Consider the following 25,211-nt stretch of genomic DNA (forward strand, 5'->3'; position numbering starts at 1 on the left):
GGGGGAGGGACTGCACACCCGGCACCGAAGTTTCACCGCTCGTCAACCCCAGCGACACTCGGTCACTATCACGATTCCTGTGGCTGTGGAACAATCACACGGTATTACAAGTAAGGTGGAACAGTGCGTTTAATGTTAAAAATTATTTACAGGTGCTCTAGCCCCTACAACTAAACTGTGCCCTTCACCCGTGCCAACTTACTCAGTGTCTATCTTAGTTGCCTTACGGGCCCTAACATTACGTCTACGTGACTCCCCAGATGATACAGCAGGAGTGGAGGAGGATTGCTGCGAATCGCCCCCCTCAACTCGTTTCTCCTTGGACAAGCGTTTCCTGGGGCGACCCGGCCTTGATGGGCCAGGCTGCACTGCGGGCGTCTCGGGTGACATTGTGCCACCCTGCTCTGCCTGCTGCCCACCCGATGCACCAGGGATGGAACGGGGGGAGGCCAAGAATTCCAGGACGTCCCGTGATAGACTTAATGGGACAGGCCCCGAAACCCCCTCCTCCCTCGGGGAGCCCGGTGGCCCCCGGGCCTCACTTTGGGACAGAGGTGCGAGCGGGGAGGTGCCCCATCGCACCACCGACACCTGGCGCTGCCAGTCCTGGAGGCCTGCAACGGTATCCACCAGGATCCGAAGGTTTGCAGACACGGAGTCCAGGGAGTTAGACATTCCCGCCAGGGACTGTGCGATCTCAACCTGTGTGTGCACGATGCCATCCAGCACATGTGTCAGGCGGTTGATGCTCTCGGCGACTGACTGCTGCGACTGGCCAATGACCTGGTGAGACTGGGCCAAGGCCTGCAGGGCGCCGGCAATGTTGTTTTGCCTCTGGCACATTGCTGCCTGTGAGAGGGCAACCCTGTCCAGGGCCGAGGATGACGCGTGCATATTAACCCCAATGCCTTGCATCACCTGACCCATTGCCTCCACCGCGGATGCCATCCGTGCGGTGTCGGACTGGGACTCTGCCATGAGCGCCACCACTCCCTGCTCGTGGACGCGGTTCGACTCCTCTAACAGCGTCTGCAGAGTCTGGAAGGCAGCCCTCATCCCGTCGTTGATTCCCTGGGTTTCTTGAGGCATCGGCTGTGCGGGTGGGTTGAGAAACTCCAGGAACTCCGAAACGTCTGGGAGCCAGCTGCATCCTGGGCCTGGTCTGGCCTCCGCGAGTCCGGGCCCTCGGGTGCTCCGACCTCCGCCTGCAGTACCTGCTCAGCTGTGATGTGCCAACCAGACTGTGCCCCAGGAGACTCATCACTAAATGGGCCCGTCACTAAATGGGTGAGTGTCTCTGGGATGATGGATGTTGTGGGAGATAGCAGTGCCGTAGCCCGATGTTGTCACAATTTAGCGCCTCCTCAATGGTGTGGGGCCGCTCAGAGTCCGGAGGGTTATCGCTGGCCATTTCCGTGGCTTGTGTTCTCGCCATCCTCTGGGCGTCCTGATCCGCAGATTGGGTTGGGCAGGATGGGACTCCCCGCTGATAGGGCACCCTCTGTCGTGCGGCCCCGGGTGAGGTGGCGGCAGATGCCTGTGTCCGTCTGCAGCCAGACGGCAATGGTTGTTCGGCATCACGTCCTAGGGAAGAGAATGAGACGGGTTATTTAGATTGGCTCGGCAGGCCGCTAGACGGTCCCAGTGGGCAGCGTGTGAAGGGACAGAGGATGGGGGACGTATCCCAGTGGGCAGGGTGTGTGAAGGGACAGAGGATGGGGGAGGTGTCCAAGTGGGCAGGGTGTGTGAAGGGACAGAGGATGGGGGAGGTGTCCAAGTGGGCAGGGTGTGTGAAGGGACAGAGGATGGGGGAGGGGTGGGTGTTTGTCAAGGAGGGTTGTCTCACTTGCTGCAGCTCCGCCAACCTCGCATAGCGCGACATCCCGGGTGGCAGACCCCACAACAAGGTCCAGTGCCCTCTGCTTAAAGGTGGTGAGGGGGTGCAGGTTGGGCGAACCCCCTCCAGTCTTGTGCCGCTCACGGTTGTTGTGAGCGGACTTGGCCTGTTGGGGGAGGGTACATAGGTAGATCATTACAATACGGCAGGTATCAGCAGTCCGTTCAGATACTGGCACAGTTTGGGGGTCAAGTTGTCATAAGACGATTGCATCTCTCCACGGGGCCAGAGCGCTGGGTCTGTGACAACTTTGTGAACCATCCTCAAATAACTCTGCCCCAATCCCCCTCCACCCCCCCGTGCCAGGGGGGGAGGTGGGTCATTAAGTAAAGTGGGGGGGGAGGGATGGTTGTGACCAGGGGGCACCTTCTTGACACTTACCCTGGCAGCCCTGGTGAGGTCGTGAAGCTTTTTCCGGCACTGCTCTGCAGAGCGAAGGGTCTGCCCCACAGCACTGACGGCAGCAGCCACCTCACGCCAGGCCTGGCGTACCGCGCTGGCAGGTTGGCGATGCCCTCTCCGCGGGCGGATGATGCCCCTCCTCTGCTCGACAGCATCGAGCAGCGTCTCGACATCGGCCTCCACAATACGAGGTGCAGCTCTCCTGGGCTCCGACATCATGGCCTACAGATTCTGTGCTCGCCCGCGCCTTTTTACGGCTCGGGCGGCGTCACGTGGGCGTGATCGAGTCGTCGCCGCGTTCCGTCATCATCGGAAGTGAATACGTCGGGAAATGGACCCTTCCAGACCGTCGTAAAACGCGCCCGTTTTTTACGACAATTTCGCGATTTTTCGCGGTTACGGAGAATCGCACCCGTGATTTCTGCATTTGAGTATGTAATTGGCTCTAATACATTGATTCGGGATGACATAGAGAAGGACTAGTACTGGGCTGACTTTAACATTGGCAGGTAGAGTTCGTAGAAATGGATGCAGCGTATATCCTGAGCATGACACATTGGGAGAGTTTTACATGCAAAGTACTCGGTTCCATCAGAGGTTGTCTCAGTGAGTTGCACACTCTGGCACTGCTCCAAGTTGCATTGTTTGAATGAAACTATACAGCCTTTAAAGGCCAACTATTATGTAGTCTCTATTATATTGTGTGGAAAAAAATCTTTGAGCACCAGAAAGAATAGTCACATAAAGCAAATCAACAGGAGGTCAGCAAATGACGTTGAAGAGACTGCCTTCAAGATGGTTTGCATTTGGTTATTGAGTTCCATTTGACATCCTTCAAGAGTGAAAGCTTCAAATGTACACAGCACAAGTAATGAAAACCTTTTCATGTTAGTCCTAATAAAGTAGAATAAAAACTGAAAATGCCAGAAACACTGGGCAGCTCTGTCCGTACCTGTGGAGAGAGAAACAGAGTTTTTCGAATCTATGTGCTTCTTCAGAGCTGTTTTTATTTTGCTATTATCTCGTGGTTGCAATACTAGGTTTCTCAACTTCAGTGAAAATTCCTGGCACGAGGCTTCACTTTCAAATATAGATTGACGGTTATGCAGCACTCTTGTGACTCAGTACTGATGAAAATTCAGTTAGAAGTAAATCCAACCAAACTTTACCTGATGTTCAGCCATGCAACATCCGAGTTACAATCACACCTTTCCAAAACACACAATATGAGGCTGTCATGCATGATCTGTCATCCCGCAACATCCTGATCATGAACTCAAATCTGAAGTGCTATTCTGAATTAGCTATCTCCCTATATAATACAGAACTAGAAACCTGAGACCTACACAAAATCAAGAAATGCCTCATCTTGTTTTTGGCATTCCAGCTTACAATAACTGAAGCACATATTATTGTCAGGGATTATCTTCACATATTTATTACCTTCATCCAATCTTCACTGGAGAATTGATACCAAGCAAAAGAAGGAGACATTAAGGCATGTGACCAAAAACTTGGTCAAGGCTTTAAACAGCATCTGATAGGAAAAGGGTGAGGTGGAGAGGTTTAGGGACCCAATTCCAGAGTTCAGGATTGCAACAGCGGTGGGGGGGGGGGGGGGGGGGGGGGGGATACCATCGCTAGTGATCATGGAAAGCAAAGGGGTGATGACCAAGAGGCCAGAGATGGAAGAACAGAGAGTTCTCCTACAATTGTAAAACTGCTAGAGATGAGACAGAATATGCATTATTCCAGGTATTCCTTAAGGAGGACAGTGGTGCATTAAAATAATCTCCTGAGGTGGCAGTGGGAAGCAAGTGTACATCTCCAATCAGAAAAGTTTGCCTCATTCTCCAATTGTGTTGGCACTTAACAAGAACTCAGATTGGGTGGAATTTTGCCGAGTAGGTTAATGATCCTGATCTTGAGATGAATTTCAGATCAGGAATCCAGAAATGGCCATGCTGGAACAATGGGCGCAATGTTTTTTGAGTTGGCTGATTAGGAAACTGCCTCTTGGAGCCTAATCCAATTAACGATTGCACCCAGGTTCCAGCTTTGGGCAATCCAGTCAGTGTGCCCATAGATAGGGCCTATGGCTGCCCTTGCAGTGTGGACAATGCATGCCCATTAGCAGGAGGGACATCAGTCATGTGAACTTTTCACAATACACATTAATGATCTGGCAGAGGGAACTGAAGGCACTGTTGCTAAGTTTGTCGGTGATACAAAGATCTCTAAGTGACAGGTAATATTGAGGAAGCAGGGGAGCTGCAGAAGGACTTGGGCAGGCTAGGAGAGTGGGCAAAGAAGTAGCAGATGAAATACAATGTGGAAAAGTGTGATGTTATGCACTTTGGAAAGAAGAACTGCTGCATAGGCTATTTTCTAAATGGCGAAATGCTTAGGAAATCAGAAACATAAAGGGACTTGGGAGTCCTTGTTCAAGATTCTCTTAAGATTAACGTGAAGGTTCAGTCAGCAGTTAGGAAGGCAAATGCAATGTTAACATTCATGTCAATAGGGTTAGAATACAAGCCAGGGATGTACTTCTGAGGCTATATAAGGCTCTAGTCAGATCGCATTTGGAATATTCTGAGCGGTTTTGTGCCCCATATCTAAGGAAGGATGTGCTGGCCTTGGAAAGGGTTCAGAGGAGGTTCACAAGAATGATCCCAGGAATGAAGAGCTTGTCTGTGAGGAACGGTTAAGGACTCTCGGTCTGTACTCACTGGTGTTTAGAAGGATGAGGGAGGATCTTATTAAAATTTACAGGGTACTGCGAGGCCTGGATAGAGTGGACATGGAGAGGATGTTTCCACTTGTAGGAAAAACTAGAAGCAGAGGACACAATCTCAGACTAAAGGGACGATCCTTCAAAACAGAGATGAGGAGGAATTTCTTCAGCCAGAGGGTGGTGAATCTGTGGAACAGTTTGCCGCAGAAGGCCGTGGAGGCCAAATCACTGAGTGTCTTTAAGACAGACATAGATATGTTCTGATTAATAAGTGGTTCAGAGGTTAAGGGGAGAAGGCAGGAGAATGGGGATGAGAAAAATATCAGCCGTGAATGAATGGCGGAGCAGACTCGATGGGCCGAGTGGCCTAATTCTGCTCCAATGTCTTATGGTCTTATGGCAGCACCTTCAGTGGGAGGGAGATGCCATTGCGTTGCAAACATTAGGGGGACAATCGTCTTCATAAAGTGGCTACAAGGGCATTTCTGCAGGCTGGAGATCGATCCCATTTGTGAATCCTTGCTGTTGAATGCATTTAAACCTTCCAATAAATGACAGATCAGACCTCCTGCTGCAAAGCCATCTCACATCCATTTTCAAGCTCTTGACACAGCAGGGGGGCCTGTGCACTTTTGGGAAAATGCCTTGTGGTGTGAACAATGCAGCTAAGTGACTCATTATCATTCTTAATTAGTTGCTGACTGCTTGCAGAGAAAGCACATAGAGCCATGTCAGGGAGACAAACTGACACCCTTCTTTTAAAATTTCCTCACAGCACTATCTCCAAAATCACCTTCATGGGCCTGGAAAAATTCAACCTTTCATGTCTGCAAATGTTGGGACTCCCATTGACTCTGCATACTCTCCAGAGGACACAAATGGATATCCCAATGCAGTCACAATCATAGTGACAATTGCGAAGTAATTCTCCTGGCTATCAGCATTAATCAGGCCCATTGAAGCAAGGTTGAGCAATTTCTCTCTGTGAGATTTATATCCTTTTCAAGATGAATGTATGCCTGCCGTCCATGTGTTATGGGAATCAAAAGCAAGAAATGTGGCTAGCCTTTGCTGCCCAATATTCAGTGTCTAGCTTGTCATAATGATCCAAATACAAAAGGTGCAGTGAATGGTCACTGAGTCTGCTGTCAGCTTACTTGACTTGCATGATACACGATGCATGGCTGCGTACAAGGTGATCATTAAGTGAGTAGAATTATTTACGGCTGAGATACATCTCAGAGTTGACATATCTGCAAAGTGATGTGCAATCAAAGGCATCTTACACAATGTTGAAGGTTACAATTTTCACAAAGCTGGATGCTTGTTTCTTTCTGGCCTGAGACAATGTAATGTATTCAGCTCTCTTGGATCACAAATCCTCAGCAATGGTAAACTGGGAGATGTTGCAGGTATTGCCAGCTCCAGCCTGGAAGGAGCCACACATAAAAGTTTATGGCCACAGCATACTCGACAGTCACAGCTGGGGCTGCAACTTGTGGCAACGTTCAGTGATAATCTACTTTAGCCTGGAATGGGAAGTGGGGAGGGAAAGGCCTCCATCAACAGCCTCTTTTTAACATCAGGCACCACCTCTGTAAGGTCTGTCTCCAGCAGGTTCTCTCTCCCCCTCTGGCCTCCCCAGCAATACCCATGCTCTCCCTCTTCCAACCTGCCTGGGCCTCTCCTGCTCTATCTGCCCTAAGACTCCAGACACTTACCCAGTTCCAGACTCCTGGACCTAAACTCTAGGGACTGCTTGCAGCCCTAGTCCTGACCACTGCTGCTGTTGGGGCTAAGGACCCTGAATGAGGAGCGGATGTCCCATCTCTATGCAACATTGATATATGGCTGTGGAGCATCCAGTGTTGGCAGCGATCCGTTCCCAACCAACTTTTCAGGTGGCAGGCCAGAAAGCCCACCATTTGAAAAATCCTGGCCAATGTCTTAAAGAACGAAACACACCATTCTGTGCAGACTTCACCAACTTTCAATAACCGTACTATGTGCAATGATCGTCTGCAAGCCCGGCAATGGTATATTAATTTCTATCAGCAACTCACCCGGAAATAGTTCATTGCCTCTTTATGTTGCCCTGGTTGGAGGTCCTTTCTGCTATTGAGCTGTGTGTGAGCCTTGGCTTCCAAATTGGCATCTTTGACATTAAATCAGTTACATCACGTTGATTGACAAACCAATCTGTCAACTCTGCATACTTGCAGTGCGCTCTCCCTTCAGCTGCACAATGCCATTCCTGACCTTCTGCTCATTGCTGCGCTGACCAACTAAATGGACCATTTTGGAACCAAAATGGCTGCCCTAGTGCCGAAATAACAGGAGCCATCCAGAGCTGTAAGTAACTAGTTTAAAAAGACAGGAAATACTTATTCAATAAAGGCAAGCATATGTATGCATTTGCCATGAGCATATGTTATACTTAGTATTAAATTCTTCACATTTTGAAAGCAGAAATTAGTTGTTTCTTTTTCCATTTAATTGGAAAGTGTGTTTGATGTTCCCTAATAGCTGGCAGGCTTGCAGATATTTCAGCCTAATGGAAAGTTGACTCAGTGCGAAAGACAAAACCTCCACTCTGCAGCTGAATATCGTTGAATGAAAAAATTCATTTTCCATGCATAAAGTATTAGCTGAGAGATCGACCTCCTACATTGAATTCTTTCAGACACATAAACCAGAGAGAGGGTTCTGCTATGTAAATCAGTTATGTTAATTTAGAACTTTTATCTTCCCAATATCTGAAGAAACATAAATAAGTAGATAAATAATCAGAGGTATATTTGTGTCATTATTACAGGAGCAGAGTTGAGGCTTTTTATTTTTCTGACAAAAAGATGTTGCCGTGCAATTTTCGTACACCTTTTAATAGATAAACTTGTTTACCAAACAGTAACACAATGTGACTCTGCAGGAGAGAAAAATTTATTTGAACCAAATGTTTACTTTATTAGCATATGCTCAACAGAGAACAGACATACAAGGTGGAATGTTACTGGGCCTATGGCACCGAGATCTGAGGCAGAGGGAGGGCCTAGTAAAATGGCATGGGACCACAGCGGGCCAGTTCTCTGTAGTTGTCCCACCACTGGGAAGCTGATCCTGCTGCGGGCAGCCAGATGGATCCACCTTTCACTGAGCAGCAATGGGCAGATAATGAACGCTGTTCATCAGCAAATTGATAGCAATTTTCCCAGCAATTTTGGATTTTGCAAGGAATGCACAGGTTGCACGGAGCATCAATGATTCGCCTCCTCAAGCAGGTGAGAGCTTAGCAAAAGGTGAGGTTTGGAGAGATTTGACAGCCACTGCTTGTGCTGAAACAAAGAAACGAAGGATAGCAAGTTTGGAGGTTGTGGCGAGGGTAAAGCCAGGATGAATGGCTGCTCGTGGGAACGTGTCTCCCACTCAGGCCCACTGCAACGACTGGTGGCAGGAGAGACTGACTGCAATGAAAGCTTTATTTGACAATGAGGCTCTGGATCCAGAGTTTGAATACTCCATTGCCGAGGAGAGTGTCAGAGAGATGGGTATGCAGCCAATACACAAGCAGTGACTGTCAAACCCCTCACCTTTTGCTAATCTCTCACCTGCTTGAGGAGGCGAATCACTGATGCTCCGTGCAACCTGTGCATCCTTTGCAAAATCCAAAATTGCCAATACAAAGCAGCTCTGTAGTGGCTAGGGGAGAATCAGTAGGTTGAGGAAGCGACAGGACATGGGCGAGGAGAGTGCTTGGGGGCAAGAGAGCAACCTCATGGTAACAGAATGTGCTACTTCGGGTGTAACTTCAAACAGTTACTGCTTAGAGATGTTTGAGCACCAATATCTCTGAAATCTGTGTTTCTTCAGACAAACAGTGGTAGACCTGTCCAGAATACTGGAGCAGGTGTTGAGGCCTTTGGGAAAAGGGAGGCACCAGTTTCCTGGTGTGGCGAAGATTATTGTGGGGCTCAACGTTTTCACCTCTGGTTCATTCCCAGAATTATCTGGAAAAATCTAAATAGCGTCATTTAATCAGCGGCCTATTGCTGCCTGGTCAAGTGACAGATGCCATGTACTGCTGATCTGGTCAATGCATCAAGCTTACCAACAATCAAACCGTTCAGACCAAGAGGACCGTTGTCTTTGGTGTCTTGGCTGGTTTCTCTCAGGTAGAGGGGGTGATCCATTGAACTGATGCGACCATCAAGGATCCCTCAGAGCAGCTTTGCGAACAAGGATGGGATTCATTTCTGAATATTCAAGTTATTTTCAACAACTGGGATACCGCCATGGCTCCTTTATCCTTAGACAGCCCCAAGTGCCTCAGGCGTTTAGACCACTTGAATGTCTTTGTGGTCGGATGCTGGAGGACAGGAATTCCTCCGAGGATATGGCTTCTGATGCCAATATGCAATCCCGACATAGGCTGAGGACACATACAGCCACTGGATCCAAGGTCCATCATGGAAATCATCATGGTCTTTTACAGGTTATGCCGCAATAAATATATGAAAAATTTGCAATACACCACCTAAGGGTGTCTCTCAAAATTGTCTTCAACTGCGCTTTGCAGTAATAGGTGCTCCAGAGTGGAGCAGCACTGGAGCTGAAGGAGCATAATGATTATGTCACCTCCTCAGAGGATGAGGAGCATGAGTTTGAGGTATTTCAGCAGTCACTGCCTTTGTTGGCTCCACTTGTGTCTGTGCAGAGCTCACCAGATTGTGCCAGACCTGTGGTAATGCCCACTATCCTGAAGGTGTCCGCACTGGTGGAGAGTGCTTTGGACTGAAGTGACACCCTCCTCAGCAGTGGATCCTCTGAGGTGTGCAGTTGACTTCAAGCCCTGGTCCCCGTCTCATCTGCTGTTTGACGTGTTGGAGAGGCATGATTTAACAGTTGCTTCTTCAAGTAACTCCTGGTGCTTCCCCTTGATCAGGAATTTTCAATAGGATTAGGTACCACAGGTCACACCTGGTCGAAGATATGATGGTTGTGACCATTGTTTGACTCACTGTTCATTGCTTCCACACCACCATCACCCTCTTATCTTCAGTGACAGGCTGCTCTGCCATGACCCATCAGATCTCCATTGCCTCCTCTGGGGGGGGGGGGGGGGGGGGGGGGGGGTCAGCGATGATACCTCTTAAAACTTAAATAGTTAGCATGCTACTAGAGTAGCTTTGCATGGGTTGCTTTATTAAGGAGTGAGATGAATTATAGGAAGAGCACTGAGTAATCATTATTAACCATTAAATATGTATTTTTAGGACATAGCAGTGATAAGTAATCAATAGTGAAACAATCCAGGGTGCTGGTTCTGTTGTTCTGTTTCTCACAAACAAATAGCACAGGATGTTGAGATTGTACATCACTGTCAGGATAAGGATCCTGGCATCAATCATGGGTTGCTTGTGATTCTATTGGGTGAAGTTTAAACATTGCTTGAAATTCTATTGGTGAGTTTAAGCATAGCAGCTTCAGGGATTGGATCACATCCAACTGGGGAGGGCTATTGATTTTTATTATGATGGGACTCAGGATATATGCACAAATGGGACTCTATGCATTCCTGTGGGGCAGCTTATATGAATTACTTGCAATTCCGAAATACCTAGGCCCTATATCAGTTGGGAACCCAGGATTAAGGGAATTACAGGTGATACGGAAAGCCAGGCAAGATGACATTGGTTTTTAAAATGACCGATCAGAGAACGTTAAATACCATCGATGGCCCACATCACCCAATTGTGAAATATAAAGTAATAGGGGACCGTCTGGAAATTCACTGCATAGATCCCTGCCATGCACCAAACCGTACTGAAAATCATGAGATGATATGTGACAGATTAACAGTTTTGTATCAGGGAAGTGCGGTAGGCAGCCAGTCAGCACAGGAGCCCGAGAATCTGGTGGGTATTGTGGGAAGCAAGGACTCCATTGGATACAGGAGGGGACGAGGCAGAAGCCTACCACCACCACTGTGATACCGGCGAGCTCCGACTCGAATACAACCACGAGTCCAAGGACAACCCCTGAGCCCAAATGTGATGAGCATATCACTAGCCACGCGATGGGACACGGGTTAGTTCTGACCCCCTCTGACGAATTAGCGACGATAGTACCAAGATATGGACGTGTAAACATTATGGTTAATCTCACTAGCCTATTGCTGTGGGCAAGGATTGTTTGTAGCCTTGGAGAGGGAGATTTTGGATGGGAGTGGATTGGCAACACAGAAGCGACGACAGAGAGGCACAGTGAAACTGACGGTTGAGGTTATGGGGCAGGGGTTTTCAGTGTCAATGACCTTGATATTGCTGAGATAAGTGAGGAGATTGAGGTTATGATAGGGCAAATGAGAGCTGCAGTTCAGGACATATACCGGGATGCCGAAACGGCTACAGACCTTAGCCAGCAAGTCAATCCGCTTGTTTGGAGAGGACTTAAACAGTTGCAATCATATAACACCATGATTAATGAGTTTATTGATAGACAGAGTGCTATCTCGAAGGAGGTGTACCGCATGCAGGCATGTAATATTGTTGCCAATGTGCACCGGATATGCCAATAATGTCGCTCTTTTTAATGGGTGGAATACTATCCCAACAGCGTCACCAATAATGTTGCCAAATTAACTAGATATGGCAGTTATTAATGTTAATATTGTTTTTCAGAGTCGCCAGGTATCAAATGAAACCACCACAAGGCTTTACCGGATATCGATCAAAGACCAAACAACCAGTCAGTCAGTTCAAGTTCAAAGATGGTTTATTTACACACAAGGATTACTTCGACATGCAACATAAAACACTACAAGTTAAACTACACCTAACAACTACAATAACCTATACTTCACTTCAGGGCAACCGGCTCTATCCAGATGAATAAGACCTTTGTTCAGATCTTGCGTGGCTGGCGAGAAGAAGTGGCTTCGTTTCTGCTGGGCTCATCTGCCTGGTCACAATCGTTTGCCTTGAACTTGTCTTCGGGTCGTAATGCAACACTTGGTTTTAGGCGTAGGCAGGGGGCCAAGAGAGACCAAACACATGGCTGTGTCCCTTTCTATCCCTCTGGGATTTTGTGCTCTTTGGGGCAGTCTTTAGCTTTGGACCCAATAATTCGACAGGCTTCGATCACTGCCTTCGATTTTGGCCAATAAAGGGGCAGGTGCTTTGATGGTTGGGCGTGTCCTGAGCGGTCATTGACCTTGGCTGTTTGGGCTTTCTTAGCAAAGGGAGTGGCGCCGGTTAGTTTGCATCTGTATCAGTTACCTGAGTGCAGTCCTTTTGTTCTGGGGAAATGGACCATTAGAATGCAAATGAGCGAGGGTTTTGATCGCGTCTAGCTATCTGGATTGCAAAAACACATACAAGCTCTGAGTGTGTCTGAGTCCTGGGTTAGCCATAATTCCCATGGTCCTTTGCAGGTGGCCATCTGAGATGGCTACAACATGTATGCAACATACTTATTACAAAGCCTTCAGGCCAACCTGCTCCAGATGGCTACACACCGAGTACTAATTGGGTGAGCAATGATCAATTGATGGCTTGGGTCAAAACTGCCCACCAAGCTGCTGAACACCTGAGGGAGTTGACATTGGCCAGTCGCGTTCCCTTTGCGAATGAATAAACACACCCTCCTAGTGGGAATGATGTTGCATTTTCCCAGGGCAGGGGAGAACAGTACTCATGAACTTCTTCAGGTGAACAACTTGGGACACTATGGGAATGGTGTGTTTGTTAAACTGAAGGATGCCGCTGCACATGCAATCCAAAGGGCAGGTAGGATATTCTCAATCGACCTCCAGGTACGCAAAGGGTGTGGGGGGGGGGATAACTGGTTGAGCCATTAGTACGGAAGATTACTGCGGGTATACTACGTATGAGAACTACACGTTAGCGGTCGAATTAGCCAATCAGACTGTGTTTAATCGTTCTCAATACTTGGACAACTACTACATTGTGACGTCATACCATAATTATACCAAGCGTGGCATTGTGTGTGAATTTGCTTGGACGTAATGTTGTTCCAACCAATTTCTCCGAGTCTTTTACCATTGGCCGACATGAACTGACTCCAAACAGGGATATGTCCATCATGGAAGCAGATGACCTCGAGCGAACTGACGATGATCAACGGATTCACCGATACGTCCAGGAAACACTTCCACGCATCCCGAACTTGCGGGCCGACTGGGAAGGACTTAAAAAGGAGGCAACGCAAATTGACCACCTCTGGAGCAAGGAGTGGGAGCTCATCCAGACTCATGCCGAGAAGGCGGCAGAACTGTTTCAGTCACAGAACTTTTTCTCTAAAATATGGATTTGGGGAATGAATACCAATATCCATCCATGGATTTGTATTATATCGCACGCTGTTGTAATTTTCCAGTTGTTTATATTGCTTGTCTTTTTTAATCATGCTCTGTAGCCTCAGATACCGCATTAGGGAATGGCAAACAGACTGTCACCCCCTAGTTAATGAGGAACTGTTATGGCTCTTGCCTGTTGTCCATTCCACACCTAGGCCAGACTCCAACAAATTCAGTATGTCTCTCTAATGGCCTGTTCTTGGGCTAGCCAAGGGCCAAAAGGGGGGATTGAATGTGGGGGGGGGGGGGGGGGGGGGTTTCAGCGACGATACCTCTTAAAACTAAATAGTTAGCCTGGTGCCACTAGAGTAATTTTGCATGGGTTGCTTTGTTAAGGATTGAGATGAATTATAGGAGGAGTACCGAGTAATCATTATTAACCATTAAACATGTATTTTTAGGACATAGCGGTAATAAGTAATCAATAGTGAAACAATCCAGGGTGCTGGTTCTGTTGTTCTGTTTCTCACAAACAAACAGCACAGGATGTTGAGATTGTACATAGCTGTCAAGATAAGGATCCTGGCATCAGTCATGGGTTGCTTGTGATTCTATTGGGTGAAGTTTAAACATTGCTTACAATTCTATTGGGTGAAGTTTAAACATTGCTTGCAATTCTATTGGGTGAGTTTAAGCACAGCAGCTTCAATGATTGGATCACATCTAACTGGGGAGGGCTATTAACTTTTGAATGTTGTACATGTGCTGAGTTTGTGTCTTTGGTCTGTAGAAGGACCGTGGCAGCTTTCCAGGCCTTATCTCTCATGAACATGAAAGCAAGCTTGTAGAATATTAAACCGTATTCAGATTGTTGATGTGTCTGCTGCTCTTTGTACTGAGTTGAGCCACAGGAGAAAAGCCCACGTGGAAGCCGACTCAATACACAGGCCCTGAAACCACTCCTACATTCTCCTCTATTAATGTCACAATGGCAATGAATAGAACTCCACCTCTCCATCGTTTATGGTAATTCTGATTTGTGAGTGAGCCTTTCCTGCAAGCACTCACACAGTGTCACTCCTAGCGCAAGACCCAGCTCTGTCATTTGTAAGGATCCTTCATGTTTGTTCCTGTTTAGTCCTTGTTTATTCCCTTATCTCCCCTTTCTTCTATTTTTGCTCTTATTTATGATCCATGGATGTTTAATGTATCTGCGACTTTAAGGCAAAGCAGTCTGTACCTTTAATTCAAACAGCAGGATCCAGAAGGCTATGCTGACTGGGACTGGTGATTGCTGATTGGTCCATGTCAGTGATAACTCGGTTTGATTGACGTGGCTTGGTGGCCAATGACTGTGTTCAAAAGGTGGTGCTCTGCCCGGTAGCAGGTGGTGATTACATTTGATTCCATTGGAATGTTCTCAGAGTCACCTGGTTACAAATTAATTAAAATTTTGATTATGCAGTCTAGGTGGAGGATTCCAACTAATTGCTTTCTGAAGGATTCAGCTTAACACTCTTTATAAAGCCACTGTGAAGGCTGATTCGCTCCAATAAGTCTGAATGCCATTATTTTGGAACAGCAAAGACCTGGGGCGAAATTCTCCGACCCCCAGCAGGGCCACCGAAAATCCCGCCCCCGCCGTGGCAGAGATTCTCTGCTTCCCGGGAATTGGCGGTGGCAGGAATCTCGCCACTCCGATCGGCGAGGCCCCTGCGGTGATTCTCCGGCCCGGATGGTCCGAAGTCCCGCCGCTGGGAGGCCTCTCCCGCCGCCGAGGTTTGAACCACCTCTGGTGCCGGCGGGATCGGCGGCGCGAGCGGACCCCCGGGGTCCTGGGGGGGCGGGGGGCGATCAGATCCTGGGGGGTGCCTGGCCCGCGATCGGGGCCCCCCGCTCAGACTCCGGGCCAGTGCCCTGGGTGCACTCTTTCTCCGCCGCAGCTGTCACGGCCTCCACCATGGCGGAAGCGGAAGAGAAACCGACATCGCGCATGCGCCGGTGGCCGCTGACGTCACCGCCGGCGCATGAGCCGACCGGCGAAAGCCTTTCAGCCAGCCCCGCTGCCAGGGGCGCCGGTTTTTTGCGCCAGTCTTCTGGTGCCAACCGCTCCGGCGCCCAAGAGAATTCCCCACCTTTGGGGAGGCCCGACCCCGGAGTGGTTGGCGCCACTCCCCTACCCCGGGACACCCCGTCACGCCGGGTAGGGGAGAATCCCGCCCCTGAAGTCAAACCATTGATTGGGAGCAGGGTTTTATGTGAGACGAAGTGGCTCAGGAAGGAAATAGGCCTGAATGTGAACCTTTGAATTGAAAGTCCAGTTTGATAAAAACTAAAATGTCCATCCAGAAGAAAGCCTGCCACTTGTGAGTATTGAATGAATGATACTGCCAAGAAGACTTGCCAAGAAGACTATCACTAGCTGTAAACCAGAGGCTTTAATCAACCAGCATGACATGAGGAAAGTCTGCTCCAGAACCACCAGTGGAAGCAAAGACTATTATCGTTTTATCTAATAAATTTTGAGTGCCCAAATCATTTTATCCAATTAAGGGGCAATTTAGCATGGCCAATCCACCTACCCTGCATATCTTTGGGCTGTGGGGCAAAACCCACGCAAACACAGGGAGAATGTGCAAAGTCCACACGGACAGTGACCCAGAGCCGAGATCGAACCTGGGACCTCGGCGCAGTGAGACAGCAGTGCTAACCACTGCGCCACCATGTGCTGGCATGACTATTATCTTTTGATTTTTGTCCTTCGTATTTTAAATGTTTTAAGATCACATAAGTGATCTTATGTGTATGGGTAGAGATTTGGAGTTTTAAAAAATATTTTTATTCTCCTTTTTCACATTTTCTCCCATATTCACACCCACCAACAATAAACATTAATCAGTAACGAATGCAATGTCAATCCCCATATCAACAACAACAATCCCATCCTCCCATCAAACAGCAGCCCGCACGTTAATATAAACAAACAACAAAAAGGATCAGGAATCACCCAGTCACCATTAGCATATAGAGTCCCCCTCCTCCCAAACCCCCCCCCCCTCCCAATGGGCGCGATTCTCCGCCCCCCACGACGGGTCGGAGAATAGTGGGAGGGCCTTCCCCACATTTGTCCCGACCTCCCGCTATTCTCCCCCCCCCCCCACGGCCGGCCCACGACACGAATCGCTGCTCGCCGTTTTTTACGGCGAGCAGCGATTCTCCCCTATCCGATGGGCCGATTTCCCAGGCCTTTATGGCCGTTTTCACGAACTCCAACACACCTGCTCTCACAGTTCGTGAAAACGGCCGCAAAGTGTCGTTCTGGATAACCATGCCACCGATTGGCACGGCCGCACCACGGCCGTGCCAAGGGTGGCATGGGCCCGCGATCGGTGGGCACCGATCGCGGGCAGCGGGTCCGAACCTCGCGCACTCTTTGTTCCTCTGCCGCCCCGCTGGACCAGTCCGCGGGGCGGCTGAGGGGCATAACGGCCCACGTATGCGCGGGTTTCACGCATATGTGTGATGACGTCATCCACGCATGCGCGGATTGGAGCCGTCTAATCCGCGCATGCGCGGCTGACGTCATCGTTTGCGTCAACCGCCGTTAACCTTGGCGCGTGGGCTTAGCGAAGTTAGCTAAGCCTGCGATGCCGAGGTTCACGGGGCCCCGCTGCTAGCCCCGATCGGGGAGCAGAATCGGTTCCGGGAGGGGGCGCGGAGGCTGCCGTCAAACACAGCCAGTTTCACAGCCCTCTGACCCAGCTCTATGCCTTCTCCACAATTGCCGCCCACATCAGGTTTGGAAGACCCACACCCCCTGCCTGCCTTCCTCTCTGTCGTAGCACCTTTTTAATTCTGGCCACCTTCCCTCCCCATATGAACGAGCTAATCATCTCTTCAATCTCTCTAAAAAATGCCTTTGGCAGGAAAATTGTCAGACATTGGAAAATAAACAGAAATCACGGCAACACATTCATTTTAACCGCCTGTACCTGAGCCGCCAGCGACAGAGGGAGACCATCCCACCTTACCAGATCAGCTTTCACCTTCCCCAACAAGCGAGAAATGTTGGACCAATGGAGCCCCCTCCCCGCAAATCGTGAGCAATATGCACCCCCAGGTATCTAAAGTGAGTCCCTGCCCTATAGACTGGCAGCACCCCCACCCCTGCCCCCACCCCCGGCTGAGACACCACAAAATATTAATTATTGTCTACATTTAATTTGTACCCAGAGAAAGACCCAAACACCCGAAGCAGCTCCAATATTGCCCCTATTGACACACTTGGCTATGACATGTAGCCACCTGGGTTGGCCACTTCCCGACTTTAAAATGGAGATTCGCTAAGAATGCAGGGAAAGATGGACAGGTACAGGGAAGCAAGCAGAATACAAAGTTTCCTGTATATTCAAAGTTGCAGAAACCCAGACAGCTCTGAAACTGACGACCATCTGCATATTGATGAGCGATCCCTGGGAACAATAGCAACAGTTAAGATAATCGAGGCAAAGCCAGACTCCTCGGCGCCAGCAGGAGCCAAAACAAAAGAAGCCAACGGACACTTAGGAACCGCCCAGTATTGGGGAAATCAAACATAGTCCAATCAATTGGAGCCAGGTATGGGGACCGCCCAAAAGGGCGCGAAGCCCCTGGGGACTATAAATTAGATCCCCAAGTTCAATTCGCTCTCTTGGCAGGCCTTCTTGGCAGGGTCTCTCAGCAGCTCGAAACAACCCTTGACAGAGACCTGCCTAGCAGCGGCACCAACAAGTAAGTGTCCAGTCAACGCACGCTACGAGATAGGTGCTCCTAACCCTTAGTCCATACCAGCTGGGAGCCTGCAGTCTCAGGATTGAACGAGAGGCCATTGTTCCCTGACCCAGTGGGTTCCTTTTCCAAAGCTAAGTATTGGCCTTTAGTGGTAGAAATAGTCTAGTTCTGTAGTATTTTATGCATGAGTAGCGATTGACTGTGTATATAATAAATGTGTTTTGATTTGACCCTTACTAACTGGTGTACTGAGTTATTGATCAGCACTTGAACTTGAACCTTGTGGTGGTATCATAAAGATACCTGGCAACTCTAGAGCAAGGTGATTAAACAGAGCCAATTAAGTAAAAGCACAACGAGCAACAGCTGAACTATATAGATTTAACAGTCACTACTGGTACCATGTTGTGTTATGCTTCTTTGTGTAGCATAAGCTGCTTCCTTGATCTATGCTCTGACAAAGGAAGGTTCAAACTTGGAGATAGGTTTAACACATTTATTGAACAATTACAATTCTCCTACTTGAGTTCGACTCTCCTTCTAATCTTGCTATAGTAACTCAGTCTAGCTAACCAGTCTTCTCCAACCCACGTGGTGGGTGTGATGCTTCTGATCTGTTCCTGTCCTTCTCTCTAAGTGTTGCCTGTGGAAAGGGAAAGAGCATGTGTACCCTTTCCTTTTATATGGGTTGTGTAAATGCCCCCTTGTGGTAGTGTCACCTCTGGGTGTCTTAACTACCCATTGGTCGTGTCCTATTCTATGTGTTCATTCGCTGTATGTCTGCATGTCATTACATTTCCGGTGCTCCCTCTAGTGTTTATTTAGTTGTAGTGTATTTAAATTAACCCCTTGTGTATTTACAGTGATGCATATCACCACAGTAGGTTAGTTTGTTTTTATTCAGCTGCATTTTCTGCATGTTTCACCACTAATCGTGTTATAAATAAACAGTAATTGTGTTTCAACTTACAAACCTGGTGACTGTAATTATTGGGCAGCTAACAATTTCAGGAATTTTTATGAGAATTATTGGTTAATCCACTTGTGTTGTGACTCTGGTGCACATGGGGCTGGAATTGACCGTGCACTTGCCCAGGGTGCGGTAACAAATTCCACTGTCTTAATGCACAGCTCATCCCTGACTTTCCAAGGGTTTGGATGCAAGGAACCTGAGTGCTCAATATGGAACATGGTGCCTGGCCTACCCCTATGCACGGGTTGACCACCTGACGCCACATTATATTCATGCTGGGCTGCCAGTTTGCAATTATGGACCACTCTCCCCTTTCCAAAATGCATCAGGTCTTTGTATCTCTTCCGGCACTGGCCCCATGTTCTTCAAACCACCCCACAGTTGCTGACTTGCCCAGCTGACCCCAACCATGCCTTCTTTGTGAGGCTTGCTGGCCCCCTCTTCCTTCAGGTTGGAAGCAACACCTCTCTCCCCATCCCCTTGCTATCGCCAGAGAGGTAGCACTAAATCTTTCAGTCACCCTTCCTCACATTATATCTTTTCCTGCGCAGATTCCTTTGCTCAGCACACGGACCCTGTGTCTACAGCCTGTCTGATGGCTGCAAACTGCCCTTTAACATGCTGCTTTCCAGCAATTTGCTGGCACTAGCTCCTAACCGCTACATGTAATCAGCCCTGCCTGCTGGCAATTTATTGGCTCTACCTGGCAAGATCATCAAGGAAATTGTACCACTCAGCCATGCAGCCAGGTAACCCAGATATGGCCCCACAACTCCTCCACACAAATGGCAAAATCCAGACCAGAGCCATATAACATAATCATGCAAAGTCTGTCAACTGTGGCTAGAGATTTCACTGAACCATATTAGAGTCTAATGAGACAAAAGAGACATCCTTCAGCAGCATGCGGTTATAACCCTTTTAAAGCAGACGCAAAGAAAATCAATGTAAATCAACAGGATTCTTCTCAAGAATCTGAGGAAACACTTGCCGACTTCAGTCCAGTTTATATTTTGCAAACTTGGATTATAGGATAAATTTTATTATGAAACAAGGGCTGAAGCAAATAATGAGATGCTCTAAGGACTATTCGGAGTTATGGAGGGTAGAATGTGTTTTTATGGTGCCTTATTACAATTCTCAGAAATGTCTCATGGGACTCTACTTAATTAATTACTCTGCCTTGTAGTGGCTGTTATGATGCAGGAAAATACAACAGCCATTTTTCATATTTGAACAGGCATCAGGAGTCCCTATTTAATGGGATTGTGGGTGCGATGAACTTTGTCTTGGGCAATGGCACATAATGAGCAATAGAGAATTGGGAAACACTTACATTCTGTGCAATTTTCTTTTCTGTGAAAAAATACCAAGCAGAGTGTAAAATGGATTCCCAAGTTACTACCACCCATTCTGCACCACCGCGCAAGATGGTTTTCACCTCCGATATCATGCAAAGGACAGCATAGCACTCGCTCATTTCTGAATGAAAGTGTCAGCTATGATTTTGAGCTCAAGTTCAGGAGTGGAACTTGAACTCATATCCTTTTGGCTTAATTGCTGAGACTGGTATCAACCAAATCAAACTACAACCATTGATAATATTTTCACTCGGCTACAGTAAAGGTAAACATGGAGCATTAATGTCAACAGTGTGTCTCAACTGTCATTTTTTAAAAGAATGCTCACTTAAATTTTTGTTGAATAACTATTTCCCCATTTACACAAATGCAGTGACTAAAGTGAAAATCTATATTTTATATTCTTTACATGTCAAAAATATACTGACTGATTGACCCTAAACCCTTGAGTGCAGGAATTGGGAAATCCAGGAGTCAAGGGGAGACTCGAACAGTTACATCCAACAGGGAAGTGTCTTTTCAGAACTGCTTGCTGACCAGCAGTAACAGGAATGCTTTGGCAAGTCAGGCAAACTGCACATGAAGTAGTTCTCACACATGATCAGTGACAGCAAGAGATAGGAACCCAACAGGTCCAAGCTTCAAAGAACCAAATAATATTGTCAGAAAAAGGTTGATGGCATGAGGTTACTGCTGAAGATATTTTTCGGAGTAATTTTCAACTTGGTCACTGACATTATTGGCTTTCGGAGCACTGCTGCTGCCTCAGGTGAGGAAGGAGCAGTGCTCCGAAAGCTAGTGTTTGAAACAAACATGTTGGACTTTAACCTGGTGTTGTAAGACTTCTTACAGTGCTCACTCCAGTCCAACGCCGGCATCTCCACATCATGACATTATTGGGGCAGGCAAGTGGCAAAAATGGTAGTCAGGCTACCCAGCAAGATTTCTCAAGCTGCTATATTATTTGCCGAGGTATTGAGACTGCTGGACAGTGTGCCACAGGCAAACATAGGCCTTGTTACTATTTAATAAACGCAAGGGTAATGATTCAGGCCCCGACACAATTTGAACTTCTGATCACAGACGGTACTTATGAAACCTGGCATAAATACAGAAAATACTGGATAATCGCAGCAGGTCTACAGCATCTGTGGAAAATGAAGGGAACTAACATTTTGAGTCTGGAAGGTAGAGAGAGCTGGAAATAGGTTCAGATATTGTGGAAGGGTCTTGGAGCAGTGGAGCTGGGTGGAGGGACAGTGATACAGTTAACAAAGATGTTGTGAACAGAAAGGCAAAGGGAACGTAAATGGGGATAGCAAAGCTAAGAAGGGTGCTGATAGTGGCACATTAAGTGATCAGAATGTGCTAATGGCAGAACAGAGGTAAGCAGTGTGTCAAAGGACAAAGAAGAACAGGGAACAGGTGTCCCAAGTGGAGTGGGATGGGGGGAAGGGGACAATGGTGAGGGAAAACCAGATCGATGGAAGAAATGTAAATTAATTGATAGAAATGGGGTGAAGGTGGAGAAAAGGTTTCACAGTTGTTGAACTCAATGTTAAGTCCGGAAGGCTGTAACGTGCCAAATCGGAAGATGAGGTGTTGTTCCTCCAGTTTGCGCTGGGCTTCCCCTGGAACATTGCAGCAGTCCAAGGGTAGACATGTGGATGTGAGAGCAGGATGATGTGTTGAAATGGCAGTGACAGGAAGGTCTAGGTCCTGTTGCTGACAGACCACAAATGGTCTGCTAAGTGATCACCCAGCCTGCGTTTAGTCTCTCCAATGTGGAGTAGACCGCATTGGGAGCAGTGAATACAGTAGACCAGGTTGAAAGAGGTGCACGTGAAGCGCTGCCTCACCTGAAAAGTTTAGGCTTTTGATGATCAGCAGGGAGGAGGTAAAGGGGCAGGTGTCACACCTTCTGTGATTGTATGGAAAGAGGATGAGCTGTTGGGAGAGATGCAGCAGTCGACCAAGGTATCCTGGATCTAACTGTCCCTGCAGAATGCTGACAGGCGGATTGTGGGGAAGATGTGTTTTATGATGGCATCATCGGCAAATGCCGTCAGACCTGCTGAAATTGTCCAATATTTTCTGCGGGGTTTTTCAGTTTCCAGCATCCACAGCAATTTGCTTTTATCTTCGTATGATACCTGGCCACAGGCCACACCATGGCCAGAAGTGGCTGTGGAGATTCAATGTTGTTAGTGTTTCCTTGTGGCTCTGGATGAGCAAGGATGTTCCTCTGGGTCTCACAAGAAATTTTGGACCTTTTCCACATGCATGTCAACCAACAGTGAATGCCTCTGGATTCTCCCCAATGTGACTCACCTTAATGCAGATTAAATCTTAATTAGATTCAGAGAATCATAGAATCACCACAGCAGAGGAGACAATTTGACTTGCGATGTCTGTGCTGCTTCTCTGTCAGAGCAACTCCATCTACTGGCATCCTCATCACTTCCATGAGATCCAAGATACTGACAAGCACCTGGAGTTTAAGTAGCCTGGATCTCATATCTCTACACGACAAATGTACACATTCACACACATTCTTTCATTGATTCACACCATGCAATCATGCACTCACTCCACTGCCATTATAGGATCACATCTTAGCCTCCTCCTGAAGTCTGCAGGCCTTCATCCAATTTGATTCACTCTACATGATATAAAGAAACAGCTGAATGCACTGAATATAACAAAGGCCTAGGCAAAATTAGGCTGTTGTACTGAAAACTGTGCCCCAGAACAAACCAGACCCCGAGCCAATCTGTTCCAGTACAGCAACAACATTGGCATTTACACAACCATGTGAAAAATGACCCAGGTGTGTTCTGCAAACAAAAAACAGGACAGATCCAATCTGGACAATAACTGCCCTATTAGTATGTTCACAATTATCAGCAAGTAATGGAAGGTGTCCTTGACAGTGCTATCAAGCAGTGGTTACTCAGCAATAACCTGCTCCTCGAAGCTGAGTTTGGGTCCCACCAGGGCTCAGGTTTAGCTTCCATTTAGTTCCAGGTCTCACTGCAACATTAGTCCAAACATGGAGAAAAAAATCTGAATTCAAGAGATGAAGTGAGAGTGATTGACCTTAACATCAGCAGCTTCTGACGAAGTGCGGCATCAATTGAAGCCAATGGGAATCAGGAGGAAAACTCTTCACTGGTTGGAGTCATACTTGGCACACAGGAAAATGTTTGTGATTATTGATGGCTAATTGTCTGCAGGAGTCCCTTAGAGCAGTGCTCTAGACACAATCATCCTCAGCTGTTCCGTCATTGACCTTCCCTCCATCCTGAAGTCAGAAGTGGGGAGATTCACTGATGAATGTACTTTGTTTGATACTATTTTCAACTTCTCAAATATGTAAGTATTTCATGCCCAAATGCAGCAAGATGCCATTCAGATTTTGGCTGTTAGGTGTCAAGTAATATTCATGCCATATATACGCAAATGATCATCACCAACAAGTGAGGGGCGAACCAACTCCCATTGACACCATCTCTGAATCCCCTACAACTAACAACCTGAGGAGTACCATTAACCAGAAACTGAATGGGAACAGCCAAGAAATAGAAGTATAGGTCAGAGGCTGGACATTCTGCTGCAAATAACTGACCTCCTGCTACCCAAAACCCATTCACATCCACAAGGCACTAGTCTGGACTGTGATGGAATATTCTCCTTGACTGGATTAGTGAAGCTACAGCAGCATCCAAGAAGCTTAACATCATTCAGCACTTAATAGGCACCCATCCACTATCTGAAACATTTATTACCTCCACCTTAAATATTTAATATCTCCACCACTGGCATTCAATGCCCACTATAAGATGCTCCTCAGCAACTTGCCAAGGTTCCTACAACAGCTTCTTCGAAACATGCAACTCCTCCAACTTAGAGGAGTGACCACACCAGGCGCATGGAATCACTGCCAGCAAATTCCCCTTCAACCTCACACCATTGTGGCTTGGAACATATTACCTTTCCTTCACTGTTTCGGGTCAAAACCCTGGAACTCTTTTTTCTATAAATTTAAAGTACCCAATTCATTTTTTTCCAATTAAGGGGTAATTTAACATGGCCAATCCACCTATTCTGCACATCTTTGGGTTTCAGGGATGCTTTCCCCCCCAAATTATCCCAACTATAATATTCCCAAGATTTTAATACAACCCGCTCCGATGAAATGGATCGAGCTGCGAGTCTAATCCTCTGAGTCTGTCATCTCGGGCCTCGTCTGCGAAGCTGAGTCTCACAAGTTGCTTCTGTCTGTCCTCTGGTCTGCGGTTGAGTATTTTCTGCTGTCTTTTCATTGAGCCTTGACTGGGGAGGCTCTCTGAGTGTCCTGTTTTTATTCCCCTCTTCGCACCTTTCCAGAAGTTTCTTTGGTCCTTTGCCAATGAAGTCTCTGTCAACATCCAATGGAGTTGCCGATTGCAACTCTGCAGGACCCCAGGAATTTGCCTCAGATGCCTATCCCCAGGAGCATTGTTTGCATGTAACCCTTTCCCATATACGGTGATCTAGGTGCTAGAAAGGCTGGCTTCACCTGGGCTATCCACAACAATCAATCCATTTGAATGGGGCTGATTATGTTCCGATGTCCTGGTTCCAGGACAGGCTCAGATTTGCTCTGGATGTCTGTCTCTATCCAGTGTATTTGAGTTTGGCTTTTAGACTCCCCATCGGGCCTGTCTGCTGTTCTGACTGTGGCTTTAACTTTAAGTGTCCAATTTTTAATTTAA

This window comes from Scyliorhinus canicula, chromosome 14 (genome assembly GCF_902713615.1).
Source record: "Scyliorhinus canicula chromosome 14, sScyCan1.1, whole genome shotgun sequence".
Classification (NCBI taxonomy): domain Eukaryota; kingdom Metazoa; phylum Chordata; class Chondrichthyes; order Carcharhiniformes; family Scyliorhinidae; genus Scyliorhinus; species Scyliorhinus canicula.